Here is a 12,759-nt window from a genome sequence, read left to right as displayed (position 1 = left end):
TCCCTGATTGACTTATTTTGCTCAGTATAATACCCTCCAGTTCCATCCATGTTGATATAAATAGTAAGTATTCATCTTTTCTGGTGGCTGCATAATAGTCCAGTGTGTGTGTGTGTGTGTGTGTGTGTGTGTGTGTGTGTGTGTGTGTCACATATTTTTTATCCTTTCATCTGTTGATGGACATCCTCAGCTCTTTCCATAGTTCGGCTGTTACAGACATTGCTGCTATAAATATTGGGGTGCAGATGCCCCTTCAGATCATTGCATTTTTATCTTTGGGGTAAATACCTAGTAGTGCAATTACTGAGTTGTAGGGTGGCTCTATTTTTAACTTCTTGAAGAAACTCCATACTGTTTTCCAGAGTGAATGTACCAGCTTGCATTCCCACCAACAGTGTAAATGTGTTCCCCTTTCTCCGCATCCCAACCAACATTTGTTGTTTCTTGTTTTGCTAATTTTGGCCATTGTAACTGGTGTAAGGTGGTATCTCATTGCAGTTTTTATTTGTATTTCCCTGATGCCAAGTGATGTGGAGCATTTTTTCATGTGTCTGTTAGCCATTTGTATATCTTTGGAGAAATGTCTGCTCTTGTTTTCTGCTCATTTCTTGACTGGATTATTTGTTTTTTGGGTGTTGAGTTTGAGAAGTTCTTTGTAGATTTTAGATACTAGCTCTTTATCTGATATGTCATTTGCAAATGTTTTCTTCCATTCCATAGGTTGCCTTTTATTTATTTATTTATTTTTTACTGTTTCCTTTGCTGTCCAGAAGACCTTTATCTTTTTTTTTTTTTTTTTAGAAAGGGATAAAAAAGAGGGGGTAATCAGAAGGGGGGATGAAGCATGAAAGACTATGGACTCTGAGAAAAAAAACTGAGGGCATCAGAGGGGAGGGGGTAGGGGAGGGGAATGGGATAGGCTGGTGGTGGGTAGTGGGAAGGGCACGTATTGCATGGTGCACCGGGTGTTATACGCAACTCATGAATCATCGAACCTTACATCAAAAACCAGGGATGTACTGTATGGTGACTAACATAATATAATAAAAAAGTTATTATAAATTAAAAAAAGAAGACCTTTATCTTGATGAAGTCCCAATAGTTTATTTTTGGTTTTGATTTTTAGAATCAGCTTGCCAATTACTAAAAGAAAAGATGATTGGGATTTTGATTGCAATTGCATTGAATATGAATAGATAGGATTTTTAATCTATTTACCTTTAATGCAATTGCTATTAATGGATGATTTATGTCTTCCATTTTATTATTTGCTTTTGATATGTCTTTTTTAAGATTTATTTATTTATTTATTTTAGAGATAGAGAGAGAAAGAGAGAGAGCACACATACCTGATTGGAGGTAGGGCAGAGGGAGAGAATCCCAAGCAGACTCCCCACTGAGCACAGAATCCAATGTGGGCCCCAATCTTAGGACCCATGAGATCACCACCTGAGCTGAAACCAAGAGTCAGACACTCAATCAAGCCACCCAGGCACCCCGCTTTTGATAAGTCTTAACTTCTTTTTGTTCCATATTTAACTACCATAGCCTCTTTTTATATTTCAGATTGTAGTTTTTAATCACCTTGTTTCTTTAGCTAAATTTTTGGAATTTTCTTATTGGTTGTCATGGTGATTACAAATACTATCTGAACTTTAACCAATCAAATTCACGTTAAGACCAACTTAAATTCATTACTATAAGCAGTAGTAGTAGTATTGTTATACAAATTGTATCATTATTCATTACACCCCTCTTTATTTATTTACCTACTTATTTGCTTGTTTGTTTGTTTGTTTAGAATGACAGAGAGAGACAGAGCATGTGAGTGGGGGCCAGGGCAGAAGGGGAGAAAGAGAATCTTAAGCAGGCTCCCAGCTGAGTGTGGCACCTGACCATAGGGCCCAATCCCTCAACCCTGAGATCATGACTTGAGCCAAAACTGGATCAGACACTTAGCCAACACAGCCAACCAGGAGCCCCTATAATTTCCATTTGTAAAACAATTGCTTTTATTGATATTCTATAGTTGATGACATATACTTCTCATACTTTAATCATTTCGCCATGTTTTCCTTCATGTCTTTGAAATAACAGCTGATTTTATACTTTCGTCTACTAAGTCTAACATCTAGGCTTTCTCTGGGAGAGACTGTCTTTATTGTCTTTTGGTTTGTGCACAGTACATAACTTCCCCTTTTATTCATTTGTATTTTTATTTGTTATTGAAAACTAAATAACATGTTACAAGTCTGGATATTATAATGCTTCTCATTGTTTATTGTTGCTAGTATTTGTTGTTGCTACTGTTTATTTAATGACTTTCTTGGACTGGTTCCTTTTTTTAAAGATTTTATTTATTTATTTGACAGAGAGAGAGAGCATGAGCAGGGAAGAGGAGCAAGGCAAGAAGGAGAGGCAGGCTCCCCGCTGAGCTGGGAGCCGCATGTGGGACTCGATCTCAGAACACTGGGATCATGAGCAAAGGTGAAGGCAGACACTTAACTGACTGAGCCACCCAGGAGCCCCTGAATTGGTTCAATGAAGTGTGTATTCTTTGTCATCTGTGGCTGTTGCAGTTTCTGTCATCTAACTAAGTGGTTAGCTAATGATTGGACAGAGACTTCATAAATGACTTGACCAATAAATTTTCCAGCTTTCGCTCATGGGCTTTGTGCACGTGTTGGGACACACCTTCATTCCCAGAATTTTTACCCTTTCACTTTCTGTTTGTGCAGAGCTTCAAAGTTAGTCATAAGTGATATATTAAGGCTTTTTCAAGTCTTTTCTGAGCATGCATATTGCCCTTCTGGATCACTAAGAACATGAAGGACCTTTCCAAATTATCCTCATTTCCCAGATTTTATTTTTAAGTTTTGGTCAGCCCTTAGTTGTGCCAACTGGTATTACCAGCTCAGGCACTTGCAATATTAAACGAACACTGGGTTTTTTGTTTGTTTGTCTGTTTGTTTGTTTGTTTGTTTGTTTGTTTCTGATAAAAACCCTGGCAATAGGGTATTCTCTTTAGCTTTCGTTCACATCAAATAAAGGTAATCCCAGTGGATGGGTATTTTCCAGGGAGCTGTCTGATAAAATAGTGACAGTTACCTAGGAATGTAGTTTTGAGTGAAGTTCAAAATCCATTCTTACCCTCCAACGGCTGCTAGAATGCTGATTTTCACAACTACAGTTGTTCCAGAGCTACTGGATTTCAAGGCTACTGTGGAGTTTAGGAGGGAGGAATGGGAATAGGGCAAGTTAGAGCAACACAAATTAATTGTTCTTACCGAGATTAATTCATTTTTTACATAAATGCCTCTTCCATTGTTACAAGTCCTTGGTTAATTTCCAAAATTCTGAAAAGGCTTATTTTGATCAATTTTGCCATGTTCTCATTGCTATTATGAAAGAACAAATTTTCAGAGGTTCTCAGTCTATAATTCCAAAATGCTTCTTTTCTACTTCATTTTTAATGGGTTATTTAGCTTCATATGGAACTCTACATTTTTTTCTTTAAACACTTTAAATATTTTACTTCATTTATTTCTTGCTTGAATTGTTTGTGAATAAAGTCCACTGTAATTTTTATCCTTATTCTTCTATAGGTAAAATTTTGTTTTCTCTGGCATCCATTAAAATGATCTGTTATAGGGGTGCCTGGGCAGTTCAGTCAGTTAAGCATCTGCCTTTGGCTGGGGTCAAGGTCTCATGGTCCTGGGACCGAGCCCCTCATCAGGCTCCCTGCTCAGTGGAGCCTGCTTCACCCTCTCCCTCTGCTTGCTGCTCCCCCTGCTTGTGCTCTCTCTCTCTCTCTCTGTCAAATAAATAAAATCTTTAAAAAAATGATCTGGTTTTATCTAGCTTGAATGTAATATGCATAGGTGTTTTTCCTTTTGCTTGTTGCTTATATCATTTATTGTCCTCTTTGTTTCCTGGGTGTTGGTTTGGTGTTTGTACCACTGTCTAGATCTTGGCTCCTGTGACTTGGGTTAAAGTACTGGATTTCTCAATATAGCGATAGGAAGCATCACACTTAGTCATCTATATTTATAAATGTGGAATTAAAAGCAAATTGGATATGGCAAAGGATAAGTCAAAAGCTTAGCAGAATAAACACACTCCATTAAACCTGAAATATGTAAGCTGCAGAATTCAGAGCATTTGGTCTGTTCAAAGGTATATTTGTGGTGACCTCTATAGGGTGAAACTCCATCCATCAGGCATATGCTAGGGTGCGATTCAGAGGTAGATGCTAGTCATCAGGCCACATATTTCATAGGACGTTCAAAACTGCACTTTCTAGGAAAATGTGGTCTTCAGTCTACTAATTTTGTAGATTTCCTTTCTAAGTGACAACAGTTATCTGATGGGCTGAGACCTTGGAAAGATTCTGTAAAGCCTGAATGCCCTCATGATATGAATACCCTCAATATTTTCATGGTACAAAACCAGACCTCCTGGCTTTCTGCCATCCCCCCAACAAAATTCTTCCTTCTTCATAGACAATTATTGCCTTATTGCCTTGGAAAAGAACGAACATGGCCTGACATAAAACCATAAGCTCCTTCTACTTCTTCCTTTCTTCACATTTTCCTTTTGACTTAAGGGCTCTAAAATTCCCTGTATATGTGGCAGTGGTATGAGGAAATGCACTCTGATAAGAAATGGCCTCATCTGTGCCCAGATATGAAGCTGCATATTGGGCAAGCAACAAGACCTGCAGATGACATCATGAAAAAACAGCTGAAACACATTAAGAGTTATTCTGGGCATTGGGGTCTGAGCTGTATCCTTACAGCCTCTCTGTCCATGATAAGAAACTCTTTGCGAGAGGCCTTTTTTATGATAAGGGTGGAAACAGGCTGCTGAAGCCAAGCTCTATGATTTACCATAATACAGGGTAAAACTTTAAACATGTGGCTAGTATTCAAATAAATAGGTGACTCTGACGAAAACTAGCTTTTTGTACATATTTTGGTTACTAAGAATAAAACTGGTAATAGGCACTATTAGGTAGGAGATAGCATGTCAGAGATGAGAGGAAGAGAAGTTAGCTGCTGTCTCGCCAGGCAAACGCCTGCATGTATTTCTGAGAAAACCAAGTGGTTCTATTTCTGTCTGCAGAAATTGGGGTACAGTGGGAGGAGAGCCGACCTAGCTGTGACCTCTACCTGCCCCTCCACCCACCTTAGCCCATGGCTTCCTTTTTTTTTTTATCTTTTATTTTCTTTTTATAAAAGGTTTATTGAGATATAATTCACATACCATACAATTAACCCACCTAAAGTATATGATTCTGTGATTTTAAGTATATTCACAGAGTTGTGAAACCATTGCCATAATCAATTTAGAATAGAATTTAAAGCAAACAAAATATTTACAACAACAACAAAAACAGACTTTTTGGCTTTTACTTCTGTGTCCCTCGTCCTCCTCAGTCTTGAGCAATCTACTGTCTCTATGGATTTAGTGTTCTGGACATTTCATATAGATACAATCATAAAATATATGAGCTTTTATGACTAGCTTCTTCCACTTATCAAAATGTTTTCCCATACTGTTTTCCTAGTGGTGGCACCATTTATCACTCCCATCAATGGTGCACAGGAGCTCCAATTTCTCCAAAACCTCATCAATACTTGTTATTTTCTGTAATAAGTGTGAGGTGGTATCTCACTGTGGTTTTGATTTGCATTTCCCTAATAGTAATATTGAGCATTTTTTGTGCTTATTAACCATTTGTGTAATTTCTTTAAAGAAATGGTATCAACTCTTTGGCCATTTCTTAATGTTTTGGGATTTTCTTTAGTAGCATAACTTGTGAAGAGTTGTTCACATAACTCTTATTGCAGAAAACTATTCAACAAAACGTCAAAGAATTGTTTCTCCTCCTAAACTTCCCACCTGTAACTATGGGCCACCTCAGATGGAATGAGCAGGAGTCCATGGTATAGATATAGTGGAAGGAGAAGGTCCTAGAAACATATGAATCAATATGGGTGTTCAGTTACTGTTGCAATTTCAAGTGAATGATTAAAGACCTGTGGAAGTGAGAAGATATAAGAAAATATGAATAAAAAGTATAACAAGTATATACAAGGCTGTAGTAATCAAACAATATGGTACTGGCACAAAAATAGACACATAGATCAATAGAACATAACAGCCCAGAAATGTAGTGGGAATGTAAATGGGTATAGCTATTGTAGAAAATAATATGGAGGGTACTTCCTAAAAAAATTAAAAATAGGAGCGCCTGGGTGGCTCAGTTGTTAAGTGTCTGCCTTCGGCTCAGGGCGTGATCCCAGGATCCCAGGATCGAGCCCCGCATTGGTCTCTGCCGCTGGGAGCCTGCTACTTCCTCTCCCACTCCCCCTGCTTGTGTTCCCTCTCTCGCTGGCTGGCTCTGCCTCTGTCAAATGAATAAAATCTTTTTAAAAAATTAAAAATAGAATTACCATACAATCCAGTAATTTCAGTATTGGGTATTTAACCCAAAGAAAATGAAAACACTACTTTGAAAAGACATATGCACCACTATGTTTATTGCAGCATTATTTAAAATAGTCTAGATATGGAAGCAGCCCAGATGTCCATCCATAGATGAATCAATAAAGAAGATGTGGTACATATATACAATGGAATATTATTCAGCAATAAAAGAGAACAAAATCTTGATATTTGCAACAACTGGATGAACCTAGAGGGTATAATGCTAAGTAAAGTAAGTTCATCCAAGAAAGACAAAGACTATATGATTCCACTCATATGTGGAACTTAAGAAATAAAATATGCAAAAATAAAAAAGATAAACAAACAAAGAAATAAAAACCAGACTTAAATATAGAGAATAAACTGGGGCTTACCAGAATGGAGGGGTCGGGGGGATAGGTGAAATAAGTGAAGGGGATTAAGAATATACTCAGGGGGGGCCTGGGTGGCTCAGTTGATTAAGTGACTGCCTTCTGTTCAGGTCATGATCCCAGGGTCCTGGAATCCCAGGCCCCCTGTTTCTCCCTCTTACTTTGCCTGCTTGTGTGCTCTCTCTCTCTCTCTCTGTCAAATAAATAAATAAAATCTTAAAAGAATAAGAGTACACTTATCATGATGAGTGCTGAGTAATGTATAGAATTGTTGAATCATTACATTGTACACCTGAAACTAGTATAACACTGTATGTTAACTATACTCGAATAACAAGTATAGTAGTCCTGATCCCAGAAATCTAAGCTTTGCTATCTGACAGCCACTTGCTTCGTTAAATATATATTTGGAAGCTAGACTCTGAGAAACAAACTGAGGGCTTCAGAGGGGAGGGGGATGGGGGAATGGGATAGGCTGGTGATGGGTAGTAAGGAGGGCATGTATTGCATGGTGCACTGGGTGTTACATGCAACTAATGAATCAAACTTTACATCAAAAACCAGGGATGTACTGTATGGTGACTAACATAATATAATAAAAAAAACATATATATATGGAAGCTAAGATGGGAATCAAGTCTATTTAACATGGTTGAATACTCTAAGCCAGAATATTTTAGTTATGTGCTTGGTGAGGAAATCTATCCAGGCTCATATTTTTTTTAAAGAATTTATTTATTTATTTATTTGACAGAGATAGAGACAGCCAGCGAGAGAGGGAACACAAGCAGGGGGAGTGGGAGAGGAAGAAGCAGGCTCATAGCGGAGGAGCCTGATGTGGGGCTCGATCCCACAACACCAGGATCATGCCCTGAGTATCCAGGCTCATATTGGTGTAGGGTCTCAGTCCCACACCAAAATAAAACTGGCAGCAGGAAAATCAAGAGAATTGCAGATACTTTTTGAAAGGTCTTTGCAAATTCTGAAGGGTGTTCTCTAACCATTAAAGGTCTCTTCCTAGGGTCTATCTTTAAGCTTTTTTTGTGTGTTTTTTTTTTTTTGTGAGTTTGTTGTTGTTGTTGTTGTTGTTTTGGTCTATGTTAACTTAAATGAGAAAGGAGAAATCTCATATTCTATTACTAAAGAGATAGAGTAAATAGGAAGCCTGAATTTTTAAGAAGTGAATTAAAAGCCTGGTGTGTATAAGCATTCTAAAAACCACAAAAAGAAAAGGTTACATTTTAGGAAGATCTATTGTGACCTGAAAAAATGATCAAGTCTCTTTTCCAATTTTTTTAAATTTAAGGTCAATTTAATTAACATAAACTGTATTATTAGTATCAGAGGTAGAATTTAGTGATTCATCAGCTTCATGCAACACCCAGTACTCACCATTTCAAGTGCCCTCCTTATTGCCCATCATCCCATTACCCCATCCCCACACCCACCTTCCCTCCAGCAACCTTCAGTTTGTTTTCCCATTTTAAGACTTTCTTATGGTTTGCCTCCCTCTCTGTTTTCATCTTATTTTATTTTTCCTTCCCTTCCCCTTCATCTGTTTCATTTCCTAAGTTCCACATATGAGTGAAATCATATGATATTTGTCTTTCTCTGACTGACTTATTTCACTCAGCATAATACCCTCTATTCCATCCATGTTGTTGCAAATAGCAAGATTTCATTCTTTTTTATGGCTGAGTAATATTCCTCTGTGTGTGTGTGTGTGTGTGTGTGTGTGTGTGTGTGTGCGTGCACACGCGCGCACGTGTGTACCACATCTTCTTTATCTATTTATCAGTTGATGGACACCTGGGCCTTTTCCATATTTTGGCTATTGTGGACATTGCTGCTATAAACATTGGGGTGATGTGTCCCTTTGAATCGCTATATTTGTATCCTTTGGATAAATACTTAGTAGTGCAATTGCTGGGTCAGAGGGTAGCTCTATTTTTAACTTTTTGAGGAAACTCCATACTGTTTTTTACTATTACTCTGTTTAGTTAGCCAACATATAGTACATCATTAGTTGTACATCATTAGAAATCCGCGGCATTTCTGTATTTGATCATTTGATCCCCACAAGACATTTCTTATAGAACACAGAAACAAAAGCTAGAATTATTTTGTGTTTTGGTCAAAAGATGTAAGAATGTTTGAAATTTTAAGATTTTTGTTGTTGTTTGTTTTTTTTCTTTTTTTGTTTAGTTGGTTTTTTTGTTTGTTTGGTTGGTTTTTGTTGTTTTTGTTTTACTTTGAGACTGCTCTAGTTCAGGCCAATCTCTGTGATCAGATTAATACTGGTCATTCATGTCCAGTAATATCTCCTTGTAGCCTATACTTCATTCTTGGTGCACTGTGTGATTTTTTTCTTTTTTTTTAATTTGTATTATTTTAATATAGTTGCCATACAGTGTTATATTAAAGTGCACAACATAGTAATTCAACAATTCTGTACATTACACAAAGCTCACCATGATAAGTGCAGTTACAATGTTACCATACAATGTTATTACATAATCGACTGTATTTCCTATAGTATTTGTCATCCCCGTGCCTTATTTATTTCATAACTGGAAGTTTGCACCTCTTAATCTCCTTTACCTATTTCACCAATACTCCCACTCCCTTTCTCCTCTGGCAACCACCAGTTCATTCTATGTGTTTATGAGTCTCTTTCTGTGGGACTCTTGTGATTATGCCCACTTGCCATCACTTTGCTGGGACAACTTCCTTTCTGTTGACATGAAAGCTTCTGAATTCATTTTCATTCTGTAATTTTTGTTTCATAATTTCTACAAATGATGGCTCTAAAACACATGCCCATTCATTTTTACTGCTTACCTGTTCCCATGGCTTGAAATAAATTTTGGAGTAAGTTTGATTTAATAAAAGATAGCCTATTTGATGACCAGAGGTTCAAGGAGAATGAAGTGGGGTGAGGAAATAAATCTTTCTATGTGAGGTTCCATATTAACAGTGTGTGAGATAAAAGCCTACAACAAAAACACTACGTGAAGGCCATAGTTCTAGTAGCCTGAGTCCCTGAGAGACTATGTGGAGGAGAGGCACCTGCCAACCTATGTGGTATGTGTGGCATGAGTACATAACAAACTAATGTTGTGTTAAGCCACAGATACTTAGTTAAGTTTGTTACCACAATATAACATAGTCTAACCTAATGTAGCAATCAGAGAATCAGCGTGCTACAATAACATTAAAACTAAAACAGGTGGTATTAGCTGAGCCGTTGCTAGTAGACAGTATAGAAACTGATATTTGAGACTATAAAATGATCATCTATCTTTGATGGTGATAAAATATAGAGTTAATCAGCTGTCCTCACTAAGTTGTGAGGTAAACCACATGCTTCCTGAGCCAGCAGCTTGAAGGAAGGATTTTGGGAAATAGAATCTTAGTTCTGAAGTTGGCAGCTATTGCCTATAGTTAGTAAAATACCATAAGAAAGAGATCAGGTAAGAGCAGACCAGTTTGAAAGAAGGAAAAAATGTGGAGACAGAAATGAGATTTTAAGTTACTTTTTAAATAAAATGGTCAATAAAATCCATTGATTGGTTAACATACCTCACCAAAAATATCAAAAAGTTGTCATCTTCCTCCTCAGTGTTCCTAATAGATTAAATATACCCTTCCCAGCCCCCCGCCTTTTATTCTGGAAGAGAAAGCCCTGGGGATGAGAACACAAAGAAATGGTTAATTGGCAAATTCTCGAAAGTGATTGTAGGTATGGATCCTAGTATGAGGACCTGATTAGAAGCACATTAGTGAGAATTTTACTGAGTTTTTAAGATAGTTAAGCATTATGTCTCTTCAAGAATGAAAACAACAATTAAGTAAAATTATTTTTGAAAATAGTTTGTTTTCTTATGAAGTTAGACATGCACTTACAATAGGAATTGGCAAACCAAGTCCCAGTTATGTATTCAGTAGAAATGAAAATATACCTGCAGAAAGACTTGTTCATAAGTATTCGTGGCATTATTCTTTGTATTAGCCCCAATCCAGGCACAACCCAAATGTCCTTCAACAGGTAAATAGATAAACACATGGTGATGTTTTTTTTATTTTTTATTTTTATTTTTAAAACAGAATACTGTTCTACAATAAAAAAGGAAATGCTACTGACATATGCCACAGCATAGGTGACTATTAAAGACATATGCTTAACAAAAAAATAGAAGATTATATACTGTGATTCCACTTGTGTAAAATGTAGAAAAGACAAACTCAAACTAGTGACAGAAAGACAGGGATTCATAGAGCCCAGTAAAAATCTGAGAAGTTCCCACTCTTCTATAAAGTTTTAGATAGGCTGGGGAAGAAGAAAGGTAGTATTAGTAGTGAATCTAACAAGGAGCACCTTCCCCCCAGGAGGATATCTCCTCATGGTTCTGTTCAGGATCTTTACTCAGCTTTCGTCCTCTTCTGAGATCACTGCATGGAAAGATATATTTTTATTTTCCTACCAGCTTATCTATCCCAATTGCCACATTTGCCTCATATATATTTGCTACATTACATATGCAAATGCCACACAGACAGGACCCTGAAAACATGTTTCTGGAGGGCTATTTTCCTGGAATACACACACACACACAGAAAACCCTATATATATAGTCATACACACACACACACACACACACACACACATATATATACACCTACATACATATATGTGATATCTTTACACCTAATTAAATAAAAGTATATATTTTATACTTAAATATATACCTAAATACATATTATGTATTTATAATATATGTATGCATTATTTTATGTATTATATATTATATTAAATATACTTTAAAATATATGTGTTATTTATTAATATAATATAATAATAAGCATTCTATAATAATAGGATAGATTACAATTATATTATGATGTTTATTATGTTAATCATTATATATTATTGTTTATTACATATATTTATATTTATATATAGGAAATTGTCTTACATAGCCCACCTATGCTCATGTCACATCTGGGGAATTGATGTTTGAGTTCTGTACTCTGGTATTGGCTCTTCATGGCCAACTTTATATATTTTTAAACACCTTCATTGAGATATAATTCATATACCATATAGTTCACCCATTTAAAACATAGAATGCCATTGTTTTAGTCACAGCTATGTGCAATCACTACAATAGTCAATTTTAAAATATTTTCATCATCACCACCACAAAATCACTGTCTGTTTTAGCTATCAGCCTCAACCCTAAGCAAACCCTAGTCTAGATTCTATATCTACAGATTTGCCTATTCTGGGAAATTCATACAAATTAAGTCATGTAATACATGGTGTTTTGTAATGGACTGCTTTCACTTCGCATGTGACGCTTTTAAGGTTTTTCCATGTTGTAGCATGTATCACTCCATTACTTTTTATGGCCAAATAGTATTCCATTATTTGTATACACCACACTCTGTTGATCCCATTATGTTAACTTTGAATGGACAGGATGCTTCAGTTTTATGTGGACTTATAGAGGACCTAGAAGTGTGAGAGTACTTCAGGAATGGTAAAGGAAACTGTGTCTAAACTATCACTACCCAGGGATGCCTGGGGTTTCAGTTGGTTAAGCTTCTGCCTTGGGCTTAGGTCATGATGCCAGGGTCCGGGGATTGAGCCCTGAGTTGGGTCCCCTGCTCAATGGGGAGCCTGCTTCTCCCTCTGCCTCCCACTCCACCGCTTGTGCTCTCTCGCTCTCGCTCTCTCTCTGACAAATAAATAAATAAAATCTTTTAAAAAAGTAAAAAAAATAAACTATCACTACCCGGAGCAAATTAATATGATTTATATTCCCTGTTACACATACTTCTCATTTAGGCTTCTACAAAGCTACACAAATTAAAGACAGATTGCTTGGAATAT

The sequence above is a fragment of the Ursus arctos genome, unplaced genomic scaffold (genome assembly GCF_023065955.2).
Source record: "Ursus arctos isolate Adak ecotype North America unplaced genomic scaffold, UrsArc2.0 scaffold_28, whole genome shotgun sequence".
NCBI classification, from domain to species: Eukaryota; Metazoa; Chordata; class Mammalia; order Carnivora; family Ursidae; genus Ursus; species Ursus arctos.
This window is presented reverse-complemented; position numbering follows the sequence as displayed.